The 22,290-nt window shown below is 32.7% G+C and overlaps 1 protein-coding gene across 4 annotated transcripts in view; it reads right to left on the reverse strand.

Annotated features, from left to right (window-relative positions):
• The window catches only part of LOC135843602 (adenylate cyclase type 5), a 324,265-nt gene that overhangs the window by 193,879 nt on the left and 108,096 nt on the right, over positions 1 to 22,290 (reverse strand). The window lies entirely within an intron of this gene.

The following is a 22,290-nucleotide window of genomic DNA, read 5'->3' on the forward strand; positions in this document are numbered from 1 at the left end:
GGAAGTAGGAAAAAACAAATTAGAAAAAAAAACATTTTTGAATAGTTCTGAATTTATTTTTTAAAAATGTATTGTTTGATGACAATTTACGATGATTTAAACTTATAATATTCAAGAAAATATCAAAACATTCGAAACTAGGTATTCAGATAAAACTATTGACAAGGAGTTAAATATCAAATTCTGGATTTTATAAAAATAACACTATCAATTTATGCAAGTGAAAAGTGAAATAGATAAATATTTCATGAGTATTCTCTGAGCTTTCTTAATGAAAAAAATAATTACCTACCTGCGTAATAATACATATATTATTCAAAAAGCACCAAAACAGAGCAAAATTATACAGATTAGAGTATTGATAGTTAGATAATTCAAATCGATTACCTTTCGAATTTTATAAAAATCTCAACAATAATTTTTTTAAATCAAAGTGAAATCGCATCAAAAGAATTTTCTGCATTTTTTGAATTAAAAAAAAAACAATGAGTTGAACTCATCCAATTGAAATCAAAATTAGGAGAACAATTTTCTCAAAAACTAAACTGCAGCATTGTTTTTTTCCTGTTGAAAGTAAAACAATTTTGCAAGAATTTTCCAAAAAAAAAAAATAAAAATAAAAATCAACAAAAAACTTCAAACAAACGTGGTGGTCTATTTTCAAAATTTCGAAACCTACAAGCAGATTAATTTCGCCAACAAAATCTCTTAAAACTTTTGAGATTATTTTTTGAAGAAGAATCAAAGATTGGAGATGTGGAAAGAGTTGAAAAATGACTCTTAAAATATAGATTGTCGGTAATTTGCATCTGCTTTACATTTTAATGGTACCAATTTTTGATCACAATTTAAAATTGAGTTTGTTTCTAAAATTTAATATGCGAGAGAAACCCTACTTGCAACTTTTCATTGAAAATGATGAAGGTTCTCACCATCTTGAAATTTTACCTATGTATGTACCTGTACCTACAAATTGAACGAAAATTCAAACGAGTGCAGCCCCTTCAATTTAAAAATAGGCACTTTTTTCCACTCGCGAGTAATATACGTTCAAAAGTATCATCTTCCGTAGGCATAAGGCTTACATGAAAATCTGCACTTAACATTTTTGAAACATTAAATACCTCTTCATTGTCGTTTTAATGATTTCAGTTGTTGGGTGATAAACTTAATTTTACTTGATATTATTTAGACTCTTTTTCAAGAATTTTAAAATTCCTTAACTACCTAGGTACGTACTTGAAAATGCATATTATTTTCAAAAAAAGTATAGGTACTTATGAATGAGAGTTCTGACAATTCATGAAAAATTTAATAAATTTTGAAACTGAGAACCCTGAATTTGGTCAAAAATCGGCATGTCACATTCACATAGTCTCTTAAAGGATTGTATTCAAAAAAATCAAATTATTAGAATCCAGCACGTTTGAAAGGATGATAATTGACATGTCCACCTCCACATCATATTTTAGTTTTTTTTTTTTTAGTTTTTTTAAGATTTGGGAGGAGGTGAACTGAGGGTTTGTATCGAAAAATTAAGATGATATTCGAACTGAGTATCCTCAAAAATCTTACAAAATGTCGTACCCCAAATCATTTAAATTTGTTTATAAATTTTGACCATACTTGGGACGGGGTGGTGAGGATAGGGTTCAAAGAGGTCTGGTTGAAAAAGTAATTAGATATTTGAATTCAGCGCCTCTAAATTCGTAAGGTAAGGTATCAGTCAATATGGCACTTCACTTTGAATGGCTTTTTTCAAATTTAGGTCAAAGGTAAAAAAGTATCCATCCACTGGATTTATTTTTCAAATTTGTTTAATTCTTAGTCTTCCAAAGGTTAGAGGGGGGGACAAGAAGTCTGTCGGGAAAATGATTTAATCTGAATTCAGCGCCCAGAATTATATACGTAGTAACAATCAATATGTGATACCATTTCACTTCAAAGTTGTTTTTTTTTTTTAAATTTGGATCAAAATTTTGGACCAGTAGACCTTCGTCTCTCGTCCCCAGAAAACCTTACAAGGGAAATATCCCACCCAGCACCATAATTTTTGAACAGTACAAAAAGAAATCAAAAGCAAACCTATTAAAAATTTCGAGAACTGAAATTCATTTTTCGATTTTTGACGAATTTTTGAAAATTTAAATTTGGCTTATTTCTCAAGAAAAAGAATCAAAATTTGACAGAATTTAAATCAATGGCTAAAATTTGACTTGTACCCTATTTCTGAGCTCCCGAGTCGATTGGTGATGGATTTTGAACTCTTCTGGGACCTCCAGTAAATTTTTAGGATTCTCTAGTTATCGAAAAAACACTGTGAATGGAGTGAAAATGAAATTCAGCATCAATAAACTCAGATTTAACGTCTTTGAGGTCCTTTTTCGATCAACATAAACACACATTCTCCAAATTTCTTTGTAGTGGTTCAAATCTAAAAAAGTTTCCAAAGGTTATTTTTGGTAAAAAAAAAAATTAAAAAGCATCGAAATTCGCTGGAGATTTCAGAACACTTCGAAACCATCACCAATTGACTGGAAAAGTCAAAAATAGACAAAATTTTGGATTTGAACCCACATGAGATTTTGAAAATATGCGCCTAAATCGATCGAAAAAGCCAAAAAGATGGTATGTACATTACATATATTTGAGTTTTCCTATAAATTCTGGATTTCATTTTTCTCATTATTATTACCTACAGCATTTTTTCGAAAACTGGAGAATCCGAAAATCTGCTGGAAGCTCTAAGATGGTTTAAAACCTTCATTAATCAGCTCGGAAGGTCGAAAATGAAGCATTATAGCCTCTTATGCCAACTTGATAAAATTTTGATTTTTTTCATGAGAAATGAGCTTTTGAATCTAATCTGCTGGAAGCTCCAGGATGGTTTAAAACCTTCATTAATTAGCTCGGAAGGTCGAAAATGAAGCATATAGTACCTAAACCAAATTTTAGCCTCTTATGCCAATTTGATGAAATTTTGATTTTTTTTCATGAGAAATGAGGTAAATTTGAATTTTTAAAAATTGCCAAAAATCGAAAAATTAATTTCAGATTCTGAAATGCTTGCTAGAGGTGTTTTTTGCACCCTTCTGTCCTCTTTCAATTCATTTTTGTCTGGTTCAATAATTTTCATGCCAGTTGTGATACTTGTCCTGTTGGGTAGGGTGAAAATTACAATGCCCTCCCTCTGCCTCTTCCACCTTCTGGAGTCCTGAAAAATTACGATGGAATGAAAATGATGATGGTTAGGAGAATCTGTAAAACAAATCTGAGCAAAATCGGAGGATCCGACTTGATTTTTACTGCGACTTGGTATGGAATAAATTATCTGAATTTTATCAAACAACCACAGGCACTTTTTAATCATATTATTTCAAGTTACCTTTATTTTCGGTATGTACACAATTCACGTCGAATAAACTATTTCAGGTGTATAAAAATTAGGAAAAATGTTCCGTATCACGTTACGCAATATAATACATACAAACAAAGAACAAACTAAAACAATTAGAGTACTTCTACATCCAGGGCCACTGAAAAAAAATACAGCGCTACTGTAAGAAAACTTGTCTTCTTAGTCGCAGTTCGATACAGAAAAAAAAAGAGAAAAAATTAATAAATTTATGAAAAATGATGATTGACTTGTCTTTCACGACTTGCCCGATTAATTATCGTGTTTTCCGGGTGAAAATTTACAAGGCTGAGTTATTTTCTTCGAACTACACACCAGTTTTTTTCATTTCTATCAATTTACGTCGCGCGGTATGTTGAAACGCTGCATTAAATCATAACCGAGCGTTTGTTTTTATTTTTATTTTTTTTTCGTTTGACCATTAAATCTAGATTATATCGACGTAAATTAATCCTTATATTTCGGTATTTTCTATTTTAAAAAGCGCTTATATGGTAATTGGTTGGATTGTGCATTCAGAATGCGCGTATTCGGCTAATGTGAATTTTCCTAGAAACGGTCCGAGTCCATCCGTCGTTTTTTTTTTCGTTCTACAAACGAACTATTTTAATGACGAAGTTACGTTCGAATTAAGGTTTTCATGGATAATAAAGAAAAATTAACTATTAATTGTGTAATTACGTCTTTGAACGGTGTAATTACCTGCCCATCGTTGTCACATCGAAAAAAGAAAAGAAGAAAAAAAAAACACATCACAATGCTCGAGTAACTCACTCTCGCAGTCGAAGTGGTATTGTAGGTATCTACTACGAGAAAAATGCAAATTATATCGTCGCTTTTGGGCTTGGAAATTGAAATATACCGAAGGTCGTTTTATCCAAGTTTACAAATTGGATGTTTTGTTTCGATTTTTCTCCCTCTCTTTCTTTCACGCGATACAAATACCGACGAGTGTTTATTTTTAATTATAATATTTATGGGCGTTTGTCAGTTTATGGCGACGATGTACCTAATGGAAATATTAACATTGTAATCCGAGGGAATTTTTCGTGTACTCAGTTCGCGGTAATTAGCAAAATTGCGCTTGTCACGAGTTCTTGAAAAATCCAAGTGCATTGTCGAGTGGAGTGTCGACGTTGTTTAGCTGTCTCGTTATATAAATTTTCGCCTACTTCTCCACCCTCCCCTCTAACACATCTTTTAACCACTCGTAAAGCTAAGAGAGCCTTTTTAGTCTAACGTAAGCTCGATGCCGATTTTTCACAGAAGCTAGGTGAAAAACAAAACGAATTGTAGCAGAAAAACGAGATGTAAAAGAGGAAATTCTTCACGATGAAAAATTGATTTTACTAGATACAAATCTTACGAACAAGTACCTTGCACTTTATTGTGGTCTAATTCAAAAGGATGTTAATAAATAATTTTGAAAAAATAAATAAATAAGGGAAACATTTCGTATTTTTTCGAGTAATAAATCACGCCGATCATTTTTCATTAAATATGAAAATTTGCAAAAATAGGTAGGTAGCTACATCTGCTCCTACAAAGTTGGAGGAATTCGGTAAGTTATTCGATTTTTCGACGTTCTGCTCATTTTCAGTATTCACGCGCAATTCCCATGCTTAGCGAGAGAGAAAAAATATAAACAAAAAGTACAATAAATGTTTAAAAAATATACCTTTTTTTTGGTAGGTAATTCATTTTCGTCACACGTCTAAATGTTTTGCCAAATGTTTACATTTAAAAACGATGAATAGAAGCAAATTGTGGTTTGAGAATGAAGAAGATACCAGAAGTTACTGTGCGATGAAGAGAATAGATGAGATGAGTGACCAGGTGCGGGGATTTTCCGGTCTCATTTTCAAAATAACCAACTGCCAAACTGAAAAGACAGATTTTTTATGGAGAAAAAAAATACGTGTTTGGTCGATAATATTTAACTCCATCGAGTTTTGCTTTTGGACTTTACTGATATGGGATTAATACTTTTTTTTCGGTTTCACACTCCATTGTCTTGCTCATGTATTATCAATATGGCCAAGGTTATTGGTTAATGGATGTGAATGAGCTTGCATGTGTGTGTGTGTCTGTGTGTGTCTCTCTCTCTCTGTGTTTTTTAGGTATTATAAGCGACAGGGTTGAAACAATTCTTTGATGAAAGTTCAAAGTTGTGCAATGTTTTCAAAATATCTGCTTAAAAGTTATGGTACATTGAAAGAGAACGTTTTCGTTTACGGAATTGAGGGGAAAGGTAGGGTGTACAAAACCAACAACAATAATAAGCATACCTAATTACCTACTGAAAACAATTTAATTCAACAAATGCTTCAAATTTGATACCATTCAATACAGTTTGAAGGAGGAAGAGGGGGTGGACATCATTTTAAAAAAGTACAACAAAAATATACCTACAAATAAACGTTGAAAAAAAATTGGAAAATTAAAAATTATTTAAAATTTAAAATAATAATAATTATTTAGGTTAGAGAAGAATAGAGAGGTAATCATTTTTCAAAATTAAAAATTTTTCATGTGGCAGGTTTGGAAATTTGGGTGAAAAATTGAGCTTTTTACAGCTTTTGTGTATAGGACTATCATCATCATCATTGAACTTTCAACTTTGGCCCAGTGAGCTATTCAGCCCGTCTAGGAAACTGTAGAAGAATTGCTTGCCAATGTATCATCAAGTTTTTTCTCCAGTCTTCCTCTGCTCCTCCTGCTAGTTGGAGTGTATTCTTTGACTTTTCAAGGGGACCGTTCATCAGGCATTCTATCAACGTGTTTTTGCCATTTCTTTCTGTAATCTTTCACTCGTCTAATGATTGGCTCTGCTCCTAGCTCCTTCAGGATGTCTTCATTCCTTTTCCTATCTCGTCTCATACTATACTTTTATCCTGCTGTGGCTCGCATGAATCTCATTTCCACTGCAGTTACTCTGCTTTTTATATCCTTCCTCATTGTCCATGTTTCACTTCCATACAGCAGCATTGGTCTTGCCAGCGTATTGTAGATTCTTATTCGAGTTTCAGCTCTAACTTTTCTTAGATGAATGGCTCGGTTTATCGCTCCGCTTACTCTCAGGAATTTATTGATCTTAAGTTGTGCGTCGACTTCTCCTGCATATGATAGCTCACATCCGAAATATTTAAAGCTTTTAACTTGTTCCACTGGCAGTCCATTTACAACAATTTTACTGTGTATTGGCTCCTTCCCCTCAAAGGCCATCACTTTTGTTTTTGACGACAAGATTCTCATTCCGTATTTATCAGCTACTTTCTGAAGGTTGTACATCGCTCTCTGCAAGTCATCTTTGTTGTCAGCAAACACCACCTGATCATCAGCAAATAGCAGGGTATTGACATGGGTGTTGTTGATGTCTAGCCCTTTTGGCTTGGTTTTCAGTCATTCTTTAATCATGTCATCGAAGTAGATGTTGAACAGACTACATGACATTGCGCATCCCTGCCTTACTCCTCTTCCTATCTTGTTTGCTTCCAACATGTTTCCAGATCTTACCCTTATTACATTATCTGTGTATATTTCTTCAATTAAGCGTACTATTTGTTTGTTCACCTCGATCTTTACACTCGATCGTATGCCTTCTCCAGATCAACAAAGCACATGTGGGTTTCTAGGTTATATTCTCGTCTCTTCTCCATCAGCAGCTTTGTAGCGTATACCCCATCTATACAATATGATCTTCCCTTTCAAAATCCATTTTGGCATTCCAATATTATTGGCTCCGCATGGCTCTCGACTCTTCTTCCTAGCATCATCTTTGCAAGTATTTTGTAAGCAGCATTTAGTAGGCTAATTCCAGGGTAGTTTCCTGTGTCATTTCCGTCTCCTTTTTTGAAAATGCATATTACAATATTGCAGTACTATAAGTCAATATTTTCTGCTTGAATGTTTTTCCATTTTTTGAGAAAAGGAGAGGGGAGACCTAGGTTTAATGCCGACCCCCCCCCCCCCATTCAAAATTACAGGAGCTTGAAGTTCATTTTAGAATTTTTGGCAAATTTTTGAAAAAAAAACTGTTTTAAGGGCAATTTTTAAATTTTTCAACAAAATACACATGAATTTTTTTGATAAAAGTGAACGAATGTGAATAATTTTTACAATTCAACTCCCACACGTCAACAACTGCCAGTTTTAAGTCATTCTGGAGCCTCCAGCGATTTTTAAATTTTCTCCAAAAAATGTGAAACTGCTCTGAAAGGGACGAAAATGAACTTCAGCACCCATAAATTTAGTCGGTGCTTATTGCTGAGCACCTTTTCAACCGTTTTAGAGGGTTGCAAAATTCCAGGAATATGAGTTCCAAAGTGAATTTTTGACCAATTTTGAAATTCGAGGAAAAGTGAAAAAATCAAATTTTAAAAAAAAGGTGTATAACAAGTCGTGCGGTGTGTCTACACGATCGCCCGACTGGAAAACAATCGTACTTAGTTTGACCTTTTTGGAGCCTCCAGCGAGTTTTTAAATTTCTCCAGAAATTTTAAACCGCTATGGAAAGACTGAAAATGAACTTAAGCGTCTAAATAATTTTGGTCGGTGCTTATTAGACGTATTTTTGACCATTATTTTGGAACTCGCATTCCTGGAATCACCGAAGTTCATTTTTGACACTTTCAGAGCAGTTTGAAATTTCTGGAGAAAATTGAAAAATCACTGGAGGTTCCAGAATGGCCCAAAGCTAGTAGGTAGTTGTTTATGCGTGAGAGTTGAACTGAAGAAATTATTTAAATTGGATCAATTTGCTCATGCTTTTTTGATTTTTTTCAAATTTTCAAAAATTCGCTAAAAATTCAAAAATAAACTTCAACACCTAAAATTTTTATTATGGGGGTTTTATTTAATTCAATTTGGTTGTACGAAAACTGTGAATTATGATTAATTTGAGAAAATTATTCAACCATTGCAGCCTACTGAAAAATAAGTGTATTTTGCTCAAAAATAAGTGTATTTTGCTCAAAAATTGAATTATTAGGTAAATAAAAATTTTTCCAATTCCAAAAAATCATTTGAAAAATTCTATAGGTACCTATTGTTTTCATCGTCTTGTGAGTGTTTTTTTAAATACACGCCACTTTGGCAAATTTAATCTCAAAATCACCCGTTCAAAATTTGAGTTCACAATGCCAATTTGAAAAATTACATAAGCACTCAAGAACATGAAATCCCATCCTTAAACATATAAACTTACCATCGAACCATACCAGATCCGCAGCATCAAAAAGAACACTCCGATCAACCACGAAACTATAAGCTCACGTCTGTCTTTTAAACTCATCACCGTACGTTGATCTTTATACAACTGCACCAAAATGCTAAAAAAGCTCGCTATAGAGCTAAACGATTGGAAATACATTTCCAAACATACCATACGAAGAGAGTTGATTATTGGAAAAATTTTTCGCGAATCGTTGCGTAAAAACTCAACTTCCTGGTAAAATTGTTTGTAAACTCGTAAATGAAATCACAACGATTAAATGGTAATCCTCGCGGAAAGTTTAATGAAATTCGACATTTCCACCTACATAGCGTGGGAAGAGGGCAAAAAATAGGGTTTTAAAAATGCCAAGCGACGAGAATGGAAATTGAAACTCGCATAGCTTAAAAACTTCATAGCGATCTGGTTGGCGAAGAATTCGAACAAAAGTTCCATAGAGCATCGGATCGGAATAAGGCACGCAAAGTGCGAACAATACGACGATAACGAAACGCCGACAACACGTCAATCAGCATCACAAACCTTGGTAAATGATTAACAAATACATTACCAAAGATAGAAATTACAAATTAAACCGAACAACGTACATACATATACTCGTATATATCTGAAAATAATAACGATAATAAATCAGCAAACAATGGTGGAAAAAAAAATCACCGTTGATATTTTAAAACTACTCGTATATTCGCCATCGACTCCGCGACTCGTCTATGTTTCCGCGTTTCGACTCATAAATTTCACGCGTAATTCGCTCTATAGTGTTTTTTTCTTCTCTTTTTTTGCCCATTTTTACAACAAATGTGACATCTTCGCGCGTAAATGAGTCTATCAATGGTGGTAATTTTTTAACCAATGGCATTTTCTAAATGTCGACTTAGTTAATAGGAAATCATCGCGGATCGAGTGACGTTTGAAATACAATCGTTTTTGTGAATATCAATTTAAAATTATGTCACCTGATAACTAGTTTTTTTTTTTTTAATATCGTAATTTGTCGCTATTAGGTATTGTTTTTTACTTAGAACTACATGGGTAATATATGACGTCATGGTGCACTGCATATACTCCAAGGACGACAGAACTGATCTTTTATATCATCCAAGTTTCCACGTACGATTTGATTTTATGGTTTTGTTCCTATCGTACGTAGAGTATAAGATAAACTTGAGCAAAAATGATACTTAATTTACGAGAACAGTGCAGCTAATTTTTTTCAGAAAACTTTTTCCATTTAATCGTCCACGACCTTGTTTTCAGAATAATACCAAGGATAAAGCGAAAAAAAAATCTGTTTGAAAAAAATTCATCTTCATTCACTAAAAATATTTATTTTCATCCTCGCAGACACCTTGATGATACCAATGTTCAGAAGAAATTTTTTGGATTCATTTTACAGCGATGAATTTTCTTCATGGAAAGAACAACTAGATACAAAACATTATACTTGTCTACCACAAAAAATACATACGTAATTTTCTAAGGGAAAACCTCGTATTATTTCAATTTTTCCTGTGAAAGAAGGTTCTTGCTATTTTTAAAATAAGGAAATTGAAAATTAGCTGCAAGTCTGACACCATTTTTTGACAGTATTTTTCTCATAGTTATTCAATTTTGAATTTCAAGACTGAAGTATACAACATCCCAATAAAAACTACCTAGTTCAGTTAAATTGAACTTTTCACCTTTTATTCAAAATATCTCAAAAGCCAAGTTTCCTAGAAAAAAACAAACACACCTGTTGTACAGAAGGGAAATTTTTTTCTTTGCAATTTCGTTTCTCTTCATTTTCTGCGTGAGAAGGTAGGATCCTTAGTTTTGTCCGAAATTTGATTTTTGAGGGAACAAAACGAGGGAAAATAATACCTTAGGAGGAATAAAACTGTAAAGCACCTCCCTCGCCAGTAGAGTGTAAATTTGCTTTTGTTCAGGAGGTTTTATTACTGGGAGATTGTTTTTTTTGGAATCTTACGAAAGAGTAACCTACAAGATATTGCTCAAAGTTACAAAAATTAAATTAGTATATCAAAATGAAATCTAATTTTGCAATTGCAAGAACTAAAAATGTAGAATCGAGGTAAAATAACCTTAAAATTGACAGAAAAAATTACTTGAATTTTCCATAACATTTTGAGAAAATGGTCATTGGAGTGCCATGCAAACAGTTTCAAATACAAATAAATAAAGATAAGTAGATGAAAAATTGCAAAAATAAAGAAAAATCTTACAAAAAATATCTCAAATACCTAACAGGAAAATTGTTAAAAATTACAAAAAAAAAACCTGATCAAAAAATAATATTAATAATAAATATCAGAAGTTAACTTTGAAAATATCCCATCAAGTGCAATAAAAGCTGAAAGATTAGCATAAGAATGACTGAAAATGACCAAGAAATTGATGAAATTTTAGTGAAATCAAGGGAAAGTCAACAAGAACCGCAAAAGCACCGATAAAATTCTATTAAAATGTCGTAAAAATAATTTTAAAACACTTAAAAATCAATAAAATAACACTACCTTATTGAAATTTCAAAAAAAATAAATAAATAAAAACACTGAAAAGAGAGGTATTTCAACCGACAGAAAAATATTCGAATGTGAAAAAGTTAAGTCGAAGGGCCGAAGGAATATGTAAAAATACATCCCCAGCCAAAATTTTAAATGCTCAAGTGTATTCCTCGATTTTTGGCAAATTTTTAAAAATCAGATTTAGGCGAAAAATGTCAATGTATCTGTTGATCTAAAAAGTCGAAATTTGATATGCATCCTACTTTTGAGTCCCCAAATCTATCAGAAATAGTTTCGAATCGTTGTGAACAGTTCTGGAGCTTCCAGTAGAGATTTTTGATACGTAAGTAAGTAGTTGAAATTTTCACAAAATTTTACTAGATGAAGTTGGGAGACAGAAATTCACTTTAGTGTTAAGTAGATTATTCTTCCACTGTGAATGCTCAAACTTGATTTAAGGCTGATGAGTGGATATAGAAGACGAAGTCTGTCAATTTTAGCTTTCTAAATTCATTTAATATGTATTTCAAGCATATAACTTTCAGCTTTCAAAAATCTTCTGTAGCTACCAGAGCCTCCAGAGTGGCTCAAAACGATTTGAAACTACTTCCAATTGTTTTGAAGGGGGGATCCAGAATAGGTAGTGTACATATCAAATTTCAGCATTTTAGGTTAGTTTGGTGAAATTTTAATTTTTTTACTTTTTCATCCATGATTTAAGTTGGATTTTAAAAAATTCAATGAAAATAGAAAAATACACTTTAGGTTTTGAAATTTTGGCTGGTAGTGTATTTTTACAGGCACTTTCAATCCAACTTCAATTTTTGTAACGTTCAAAAAATTTTCTATCATTTGAGATGCTTCCCTTGTGAGGTAATTTCAGTGATTTAAACCCCGAATTCCATTATTTTCGTAAGACACCGTTTATAAAATTACCCCTTTTACACTGAGGGTGGACAAGCCTTTAGCCACAGGTTCAGTTTAGGCTGCTTCATTGTCTGCAGGCATGAATATTTTAAACTATGAAAGGAATGCCTAATAACCAGGTATAAGTGTACGAATAATTAAGATTTCAATAAAAAAATTTAATTCCCCACTATACGAGTAAGTTCAGTGGTGTATCCTAAAAATGGGCCGGAACCTCCCCCTTCCCCCCTCATGAGAGAGTGTATCCTGGGCCCACGTACAGGCCCACACCAAAAAAATTGGCAATGTTTGCTGAATTACGTAGGTAAAAATGGAAGAATTATTAAAATAAATTCCCATCGGGAATATTGTAGGTTTTTTAATCTTGAATTCTTAAAGAAAAGCTTACTATGCTGGCCCCACCCCCGGCTACCCCATAAAAACCCACGTGAGAAAAAGGCTGATACGTCATTGCATATAGGTTGTTTACAAACAAATAAAACTACTTGATGAAATTTCTTTCATGTGAAGCAAAATACACTCCAACATGACCATATGTTCACTGTTCATAGCTCATACAGTCCATTCCATCACCTACTCAAAAATCACTCCACACTCAACAAACATACTAACAAGCCCACTGTCACGTTCCAAACACCTCCTCGTTAAACTTTCCTTTTACATAATACTCCAGCTCATCCATCAAGCATCAATCATCGGTACCATTTTAAAAGCACCCTAAAACAGAAATACAAAAAAATAAAACACAACAACAAAAAAAAATTCTCGCAAAGTACAAATCCGTCTGACGAGCTAAAATATTCACAAGCCGAAAAGAAATTTTCCTAGCAGCCGTGCTAAAGTGCACGTTAAAATATTCAACATTTTAGAACGAGAAGAACCCGCCGAAGGTATGCGATATTCGTGGAATTATTTTCTCTGGTTCTTTGATCTGAGCCCTTTAATACCCGATTCGCCGACAATTATTCGTCAGCAGGGTTAATTTTTCGATAAAATTTTAATGCACAAGAGTGTGCTCGTTTCATATACCTACCTACACTAGATTTGGTCATTGATTTATAGTGTATACAGGGTGTCCTGTCAAACATGTGTCATGATTTGGATTTTGATTCAGGTTAGAGATGAAAATGAGACTGGGATTTGAAGGGATTCTAGTTTCAAATACAGGAGCAGGATTTTTCACAATGTATGATTTCTGTAAGACAATTTTTACATTTTTCAGTCAATATTTGAAAGTTTTTTTTAAAAAAATATTCCTTCTTCTCAAGTACTCTCAAAATTTGAGAATGTTTTTGGATCGTTTCTTTTCTCTTTCCACAGCAGGCTACTCAGTTCCTCAAGCGAAAAAAAGGACACCTTGTATATGACTCACATCAAAGCATACAACAAGTAACAACGAGTAAAATGTGTATAAAAGGTAGCGCACTTTTCCTGATATCTTGGCGTTTATTAATGATGGGGAAAACGTAAGAAAATATTTATCGTATGGTATTTAATCGTACTACCTCTACCTACATATTTTGCAATTCGAAAAGAGTATTAAAGTATTGTTACACTTTGAGTTTGGTAGATTACTTGCAATTCTATAACTTCGCAGTGTATCGTATTAACGTCAAAAACGATAATTCCCTTCAAGCGGATCGTTGTCTATTTAAATCTGTGCACTGAACATGTACTCGTATTCAGTCTTGTATATGACTTCCGTACCCTGCTCTCGCCTCCGCTTCTATCCAGTTAATCTGTTTCGTATTTATGATTTATACGTATATAAGTAACTACACACACAGTAGCAGGAGCTAGAAACTAGTACGTAGCTCGAAATATGTACATAACACACATAAGCGAGCTATTTTCTATGTATAGTACACATTGGCGTCAATTTCTTTCAATATTACCAATAAAACCAACGCTTCTTGGTTCTCATGCTACGAGAATATCGCTTACGTACCTACTCGAACGTATATCTAGTTAAAAACTCACGCGATATATCGATATGCAATCAGTTATTCGTTGTTTCAACTTTTTTCATGTTGTCTCGGGGTCCTTTGTATGTATGTAGTATGACCATTAATTACGTCACATGCTCGAAAAAATCAGCCAACTGATAAAAGCTCACGTTGCCATTGGCCATACGTAAGATAGACTATACCTACTTGCGCTCTTCTTTCATATCTTTCCTTTAAAAATACCGTCTGGTAATTTTCCTACTTTATTTAGTAGGTATTTTTCCCTCTATACATACTGCACGATAGGTAGGTAAAGATATAGGCACCAGGTAAAGTTAATTGGCTATTATTGCGAATTCTTCAAAGATGCATAAGAGTTCAACCTCTCTGTGTGTCTGTGATCTATACCTACGCAATTCTTCTCATTCAAAAATATTCATTGAATTTTCTAAGTTATCTTATACAGCACGCTCTTCAATTTTAATACACGTATGGTAATATACATACAAAGCGATCGTTACGAAGGTATACTGGTACATTCAGAATGCGACATGAAAGCTCTATAATGAACTCGGGTCATAATTCATCAATTTTCTATGAAAATTTGATACAATGGGATTAGGTTTTCCCGAAATAATGTTTCTTTGTCCATATGACTAGTTTCTGGCATTACAGAGAAAGAGACGTAACAATAGGAATACCTATCCGGCGATGATTTGAAACTTACTACAGTCATCAGATTTAAATTGAAGTTGGCAATAATTGAAGGGTCTTCCAAAATTAAAAATTTATTTGCATTCTTCAACTGAAAATCTTGAAAAGTATTTCGCTTATCTGATTTTTTTTTTTTTTTTTTTTGAATACTGCAAATGTTAAAAATTACTCAAGTTGAAAAAATCTAAAAGAAAAAACATGTTGGAAAATTTCTGTCACCATATGTGTATAGGTACCATATCTACCTAACTACCACCAGATTGATAAGCCACCGTATTTTTCCATAGAAAGTAGGTACTTATGTAATGTCTATTTTTCAATTGAAGACGTCATAGCAAAAAGGACATATGTGTGAAAGTTGTATTTTGAGAAAAAACTGTTTGAAAGTTTGAGTGCTTGTGAAGTTTAGAAATGTGCATATTTGAACTTGGTGACGATTTTATCTTATTTTCCCACTATCTAACTATATGAAATGCTATGCACCATCAGTCTGGAAGAAACTGTGTGTTAGCGGTAAGCGCTCAAACATTTCAAATTATATGTCCTTTTTGAAGCGAAAAATTGGCCAATTTTTTTTTTGATTTAAAAATGTTTTTGAGCAAATTTTTGGATTTAAACCAGGTAAATAATGGTTGATAACACAAAATCGACCATGAGTAACCCATTATCTCTGAGAAAAGATCGCTATGTTGAATAAAAAAAAACAACAAAAAAGACAAGTTTTTTTGGCCAATTTTTTTTTAATTGATTTAAAAATGTTTTTGAGCAAATTTTTGGATTTAAACCAGGTAAATAATAGTTGACAACACAAAATCGACCATGAGTAACCCATTATTTCTGAAAAAGTAAATTTTTAATCGACTTCGCAGTTTTAAAATGGCGATATCTCACTGGTTTTTCGACTCTGTGAAGTGGGGGTGATCTCATATGATAGAGGAAGGTCTGAAGAATAACAATATGGATTCGTCTCAAAAAGGACATATGTGTCATATATACCCCTTTTTGTTATGACGTCTTCAATTTTCATAAAGCTTTAAAAATGAAAAATTTTATGCATTTTTTGATTCCACAGGTCTGAAAATATCGAATTCAGTCCCCTCCTGTGCCATTTTGAATGGGAGATGTACTCGTATATTGGCATTTGGCACGACAGAAAAAGTGGTTTGAACGACAGGACATTCAAACGACAAAAGAGGGTATTTCAATGACAAATCTCAACGACCGTTCAGCATGACAATTTATTTAGGTAATACGAACGACAATTCGATTTCATATACTTAGGTAATGACGAAAGAAATGTAATCCACGTCCAAATAAAACTTAGTCCCCTAGAAAATATTATTATCCGGAAAAATAAATGATTTCCCGCCAAAAAAAATTTATAGAAAAATAACTCATTTTTTTGTTTTAAACATTTTTTTGCCAAAATAAACGTATAAATTTTACGAATCGAAAGTCCTTTCATTTAAAAAAAAAAACTCCGTTTCTATGTCAAATTCGAAAAAGTTTTGCTTTCCAAGAAAATTTAATTTCTGGCAAAAATTACTAAAAATTATGAAAAAGTTTTGTTTTTTTGGTCAAAATTTTCAAAAATTTTCAAAAAGTCTTTTTTTTTCCAGAATTTTATCAAATAAATTTTGCTTTTCACAAAACTGCCAAAAATCCTGTTTTTTTTTTTAAACTGCCATAGGTAAGTGAGGAGCTTTATATCAAAACGTACTAACGCCATTTTTGAAAAAAATGAATTAGATACCGGTCCTTGTGTGAAATTTGATGGAGAATCGATTGCAACTTTCGTTAGAACGAATTAAGCCTTCCTTATACCTTAAAATGGCGCTTGAAGTTTTGCTTTCAGATCAAAACGTACTCATCTGTCTCCATTTTGGAACAAAACGCACCAACTCCACTTCACTTTTTTTATTTTTTGTTCTACGTGTGGTAACACTGCATTTTGGTGCTCCGACATCATCCTAATCGACCTCTACACAATTTTTATCACCTACAAGAATGTTCCCCACCACATTCGCGCAGTGTGAATGGCTAAAAATGCTAAAATGATAGTTTGAAAAAGTCAAAAAACCAATATTTTTAACAATTTGTTATTTTCGAAAATTTTTATGGTTTCATTGGTTTTAACCTACTGTGTTCAAGATACCTACGTAATATTTTCAGATCAAAACGCACTAAATCCTCATTTTTTTAGATCAAAACGCACTAAATCCTAATTTTTTTAGATCAAAACGCACTAAATCCTCATTTTTTCAGATCAAAACGCACTAACATCAAATTTTCAGATCAAAACGCACTAAAACAAAATTTTTAGATCAAAACGCACTAAAAAAATTTTTGTTTTCCCCCCCACCGCTCCCCACATGCTGCGCAAATTGTACAAAAGCTTGTTTGGTACTCAGGAGGACTGCCTCTTTCCATTGATACCTCATTTGACCCCCACTCCCCCTTTCATCAATTTTCACAGTTTTTCTCAATTTACAGAAAATTGAAAAAATGGCGTTAGTGCGTTTTGATATAAAGCTCCTCAAGTTTTCTATTTTTTGAAAAATTTTCCTTTCATGTTTTTTTTTGTGAAATTCAAAAAAGAATACTTAGTCCAAATTGCTAAAAATTAATAGAAAGTTTCACTGTTTTTTTTTTTTTTTTTTGATAAAATTATGAACAAATTTTGCTTTTTTGGTCAAAAAAACCACCAAAAAGATCTTGCTTTTCATCGAAACTATCAAAAAATCTTACTTCTCGTTAAAACTGCCCAAAATTTACAGTAAAAAAAAAAAAAAAATTAAAGTGATTAAGGAAATATAAATACTCGTAATTTGGAATAAGTAAAAAAAAGATCAAATTCAAAATCAAGCACTCAAAAATGAAGGGATAGATACCTACTTATGCACTTTAAATCAGCACCCTGGACTGTACTTTTTGGAAGTTGAGAAAATCAACTGACACGGGCGCACCCAAAAGTCGATATTTTAAAAAAGGTTATTTTCAACCAGTCACGAAATTACAACAGGTTTTCTGGGGGTGGAGGGGGGGGGGGTCATCAGACAAAAATTTACCGATTGATATGAGAAAAAAGTAAGCACCAATTTTCCCAGTGATTTTTTTTTTTTTTTTTTTTTTTTTTGAATTTTTGGAAGCTTCTAATATAGATTTTTTAAATGGAAAGGGCAAAAGCTTTTGGAAATTCGTATATCAGTAGATAATAAAAACGTTTTTTGGCTCCAAAATACTAGAATTTGAATGATGAATTTTCAATAGGTAATTTTAATTTTGAAAAAAAAAACCAAACGGACCTGAGCGAAGCGAGCTCAAAATCTTACGGAAATTTGGTGTTTTAAAAAGTAAAAAAACCAATATTTTTTGTTTAAATATTTTTAAATTTTCAATAAGTAGGTACCTAATACGTAGATTTTCAAAAGGTTGAATTTGAAAAAAAAAAGACAAGAGGCCTGAACGACTCCAGAGCAAAAGTTTTTGAAAATTGGCGAATTTTAAGAAGTATGAAATAATGTTTTCGAGTTTATTTTTTTTTGCTCTAAGATTTTAAAATTTGAATAATAATGTGTTTTTAATAATTTTAATTTTACAAATACATAAAAGAATAGTAAACAGGCTTGAGCGAAGCGAGTGTAAAAACTTGCAAAAATTCAAGTTTCGAGAGGTGAAAAGGCGTTTTTTGATTAAATAAACATTTTTTAATTTTAAATACGCGCTAATTGAAAGATTTATCAAAAAGTTAAATCTGAAAAAAAAACTGAGCCAAGCGAAGACGAAAGCCCTGAATTTTCATTTTTCCGACTGATCAATTTCCACCTATTTTTTTGGCTTCAAAATTGTAGAATTTGAATATTGGATTTTTAAAAATTTTCAACTTATTTAATTTAAATGAAAAGAAAAGCAAACATGCCTGAATAACGAAGTAAGGGAAAACACTTGCAAAATCCATGTTTAGAGAAAGTGAGAAGAGTATTTTTTTTTTTTGTTTAAACATTTGAATCATAATTTTTAGAAAATCCAATTCAGAAAAAAATCAAAAGAGGCCCAACACGGAAAAAAATTAATAAAAATTACTATTTCAGTACAGTAACCGGATCCCATTCAAAAATAATAGTGATTTTTACTCAGCCAAAAAATACATTTTATCTAGAATTAGGTAAAAGTTTATTACTCTCATTACTAATCTCATAGTAAAATTTACTATTCTCATAGTAAAAATCACAATATTTTTGAATGGGATCCGGTTACTGTATGAAATAGTAAAAATTATCCATACTTTTTTTTCCGTGAAGTGAAGCGAGGATCAGAGTTTTCGAAAATTTTGTAATTCTAAAAGTTGGTGATTTTTTTTATCTTTGGTGACATTTTTCAAGTGTGGGAACAGGTACCATATATTATATATTCCAAATAAAGAAGTTCTGCAGAAATAGGAAACAAATTTTAAGTTTAGGCTCAAAATTTAGGAAGGAACTACGAGTATCAAATTTCCATTTAAAAAAAAGATGAAATCCTGAAGCTTCCATGTCCAAATAATCAACCTTGTCGACAATCTCTTACCTGTGTTGTTGAAATTTCATACCCTGCTATACAAGATACTTTGGCACGTATTCATCTGAATCGATGCGAAAAAATAAACAAGCTGATGGAAAATAGAAGAGAAATGCACAGGAAATAATAATTTCCCGTGAATTTTTACCGTACCTACAGTAATCCATTACACTACCATCAATCTTTTATGTTTTAATTTGGGAGCTTTTGATTTGAACGTTGATACAACTGCACGTGGTTCGTGTAAAAAGTACAAAGGTTAAGAAGGGAGGTACTTTTTAAGCTTTTAAGGTTATCTATCGATTGGATTGATGATTGTGCATTGAAATTACGATTCGGCTGCCGCTACTGACGAGATAGGTACCTGCCAGGGTAATGAAAAAATTAAAAATTAAACTGCTCGCCGAAGTATTCGCTGTAATCTTTTTCGGTATAAGAATTCAACAACCGCGTAAGTACATCTTTTTAACAAAAAGCTCCGCCGAAATAGGGATGTAATTAATGGAACTTTGATGGCGTTTTCTGGACCAGTTGTTATGCGACGTTGACGCCTCTGTGTTAATTCTAATTACTATTTTCTTTGATGTACGTGTACCATGTTCACTAAAAAACCCCCTCCCCTTCACGAATACCCTAATTTCCATGTATCTACTATGTATGCATCTACCCTATTTCGCTCAACAAATTGCATATTCATTGAAGTAAACTTGTACGTGAGGTATGTGTGATGCGAACAACAATCGAATCGCGCAAGGTACTTTAAAATCATATTAAGTCGTCTGCAGGGTTCCAGTAAATTTTTTTTTTTGCTTATTTGACAGAATTTTCTTAGTGTTTTTGCAACAAGCAACATCGAATAGAAAAAGTTTTTATTGTCTCTTTAATGGCCTTATACTACGTATAGAAAGTTTAAGATATGCTCTTTTTCCTTACACGAAGTATCTGAACCGTAAATATTAGGTACGTGGTGGTCAAGGACGTTATTGTTTATTCTTTTCTGTATCTCCTACATATTTATGTGTATTTACTGTGTATTTTTTCCAACTTAATGAATCATTCTGTTATCTAGTAGCTTTCTGAATACCGAAGCATTACATCGAGTGTTTGAGCTTTCTGGCTGCGGTATTCATTCACTCGCCATAGATGAAATATAAATTAATTCAAACTCGAACGTTGCTTTCGTCAATTACGTCCATAATACGAGTTAATTTTCCCAACTGACCACGAAAAGAATTCCTCTGTAATTTACCTATATCTATGCCTGCCTACTCTACCACATTTAGTAACCACGATAGATCAATAGAATTAATAGTCACGCGGAGTTACCCAGCCTGGAAATGCGGTAATCGAGGTATAAAATTAAACTAATGTATTATGGTTATGTACATGTTTACAAAAGTCGAACACCTTTAACAAATCACTACGTAAACTAATTAAAATTCGATGGCAATTCGTTGCTTTTGGTGTACTGAGGTTAGAACGGCTCAAGGGAGTAATATGTATGGCTGGCGGAATGTAGAGAGGATTGTTTGAATAGAGTGTATTTAATTATTGGAGATTAGCAGAATGATTTATACGTAATGTAAACGCAGAGGTATTTGATTTCATTAGGCCCTTCCCCCTTCAGCTCACCCAGAACCATGACGTTTATTCATCTTGGATACCGGAGATCCTTTTGAAGAGCAGGGTGCATTGAGTGTACCTATTACAGCTCGGTGTGTTATATTAGGTAACAACTTCCTGTGTGAAAATTAATCGTCGTTGGCGTAATTTAAAATGCTAATGCATAATCGAGATTAGAAGATGTGTTAGTTCTATTCCTGGAGTTGATGCGTAGAGTGGTGGATTTAATTGGAATGTTATTCGAGAAATGGTGCTGATGTTTTATATTGGAATTGGGAAAAAATTCTCGGTAAGTAGATAAAAGTTGATAGGTAAGTATAGATTTTTTTACGCACAAATACGACAACAATAGCAAAATATTAAAGTCAAGTTCGCGTAAATGATATCAGACGAGACGACCACTGAATCTTTAGAAGTACCTAGACCTACCTAAATGGTTTGTTAATTCGTAGAAAGTGACTCATAGTTGTTAAATAGATGTTCGAATGGAATTCCCTTTACTTACTTTATGTTCTTTGTCATCTATCGCAATGTCAATGAGAAGATGAACCATCGAGTTAGCGGAATTGATTCAACCCGGTTAATTTTTGGAGGAAAAAACATTCTTACCGATCCTGGATTTATAGGAGAATTTAGCAAGGAACTTCAAATGGGAGGCTGTTTTTTTGCCTTATCTGTGTAGTGTGACCTTCACAGTACTTTGATCTTCACAGAAAATGATTTTCTGCTATTTTTTTCAGTTAGACTAAGTACCTAATACATATTTCTAATTTTCCAATATTTCAAATGTCATTCCGGTGGGGGGGGGGGGGAGACGTCAGCAATGCTTTTCCAATATTATCAAAAATGAGGGCCTTTCAGGAATTAGCCTGGCCAAAAATGGTACTTTTTAGGAATTTCTAGTAAAAAAAAACAAGACATGGATTTTTTTTAAAAAACAACAAAAAAACATTTTTTAGTAGTTCTGCTTAAAAGTGAGAATTTTTCGCAATTTCTTTCAATTTTTTTGGAATTTTCCTCAAAAAATATTCGTTTGGCGAAAAAGCAACAATTTTTGTCATTTTTGAAAAAGCGATAATTTTTGATAATTTTTGGAAAAATGTAAGATTTTAACCATTTTAGCAAAATAAAAGACTTTTTGGCAATTTTCGAGAAAACAACTGAAGGGTTTAATTCCAAGTCGGCCTAAGTCCATTTTTTCCGTTTCGAGAAAAACACAAATAAGTGTTTTTCTCGCCCTTCCGCTTCAATAATAAATGATGTGATTATATGGTTGTGAAGCTTGATCTTTCTGCTTTAAAGTACCGTATTGGTATTTTTATAATTTTGCGTATTTTCAGCTCCAGAGCGCGTCAAACAGTCAGA

This window comes from Planococcus citri, chromosome 4 (genome assembly GCF_950023065.1).
Source record: "Planococcus citri chromosome 4, ihPlaCitr1.1, whole genome shotgun sequence".
Taxonomy (NCBI): domain Eukaryota; kingdom Metazoa; phylum Arthropoda; class Insecta; order Hemiptera; family Pseudococcidae; genus Planococcus; species Planococcus citri.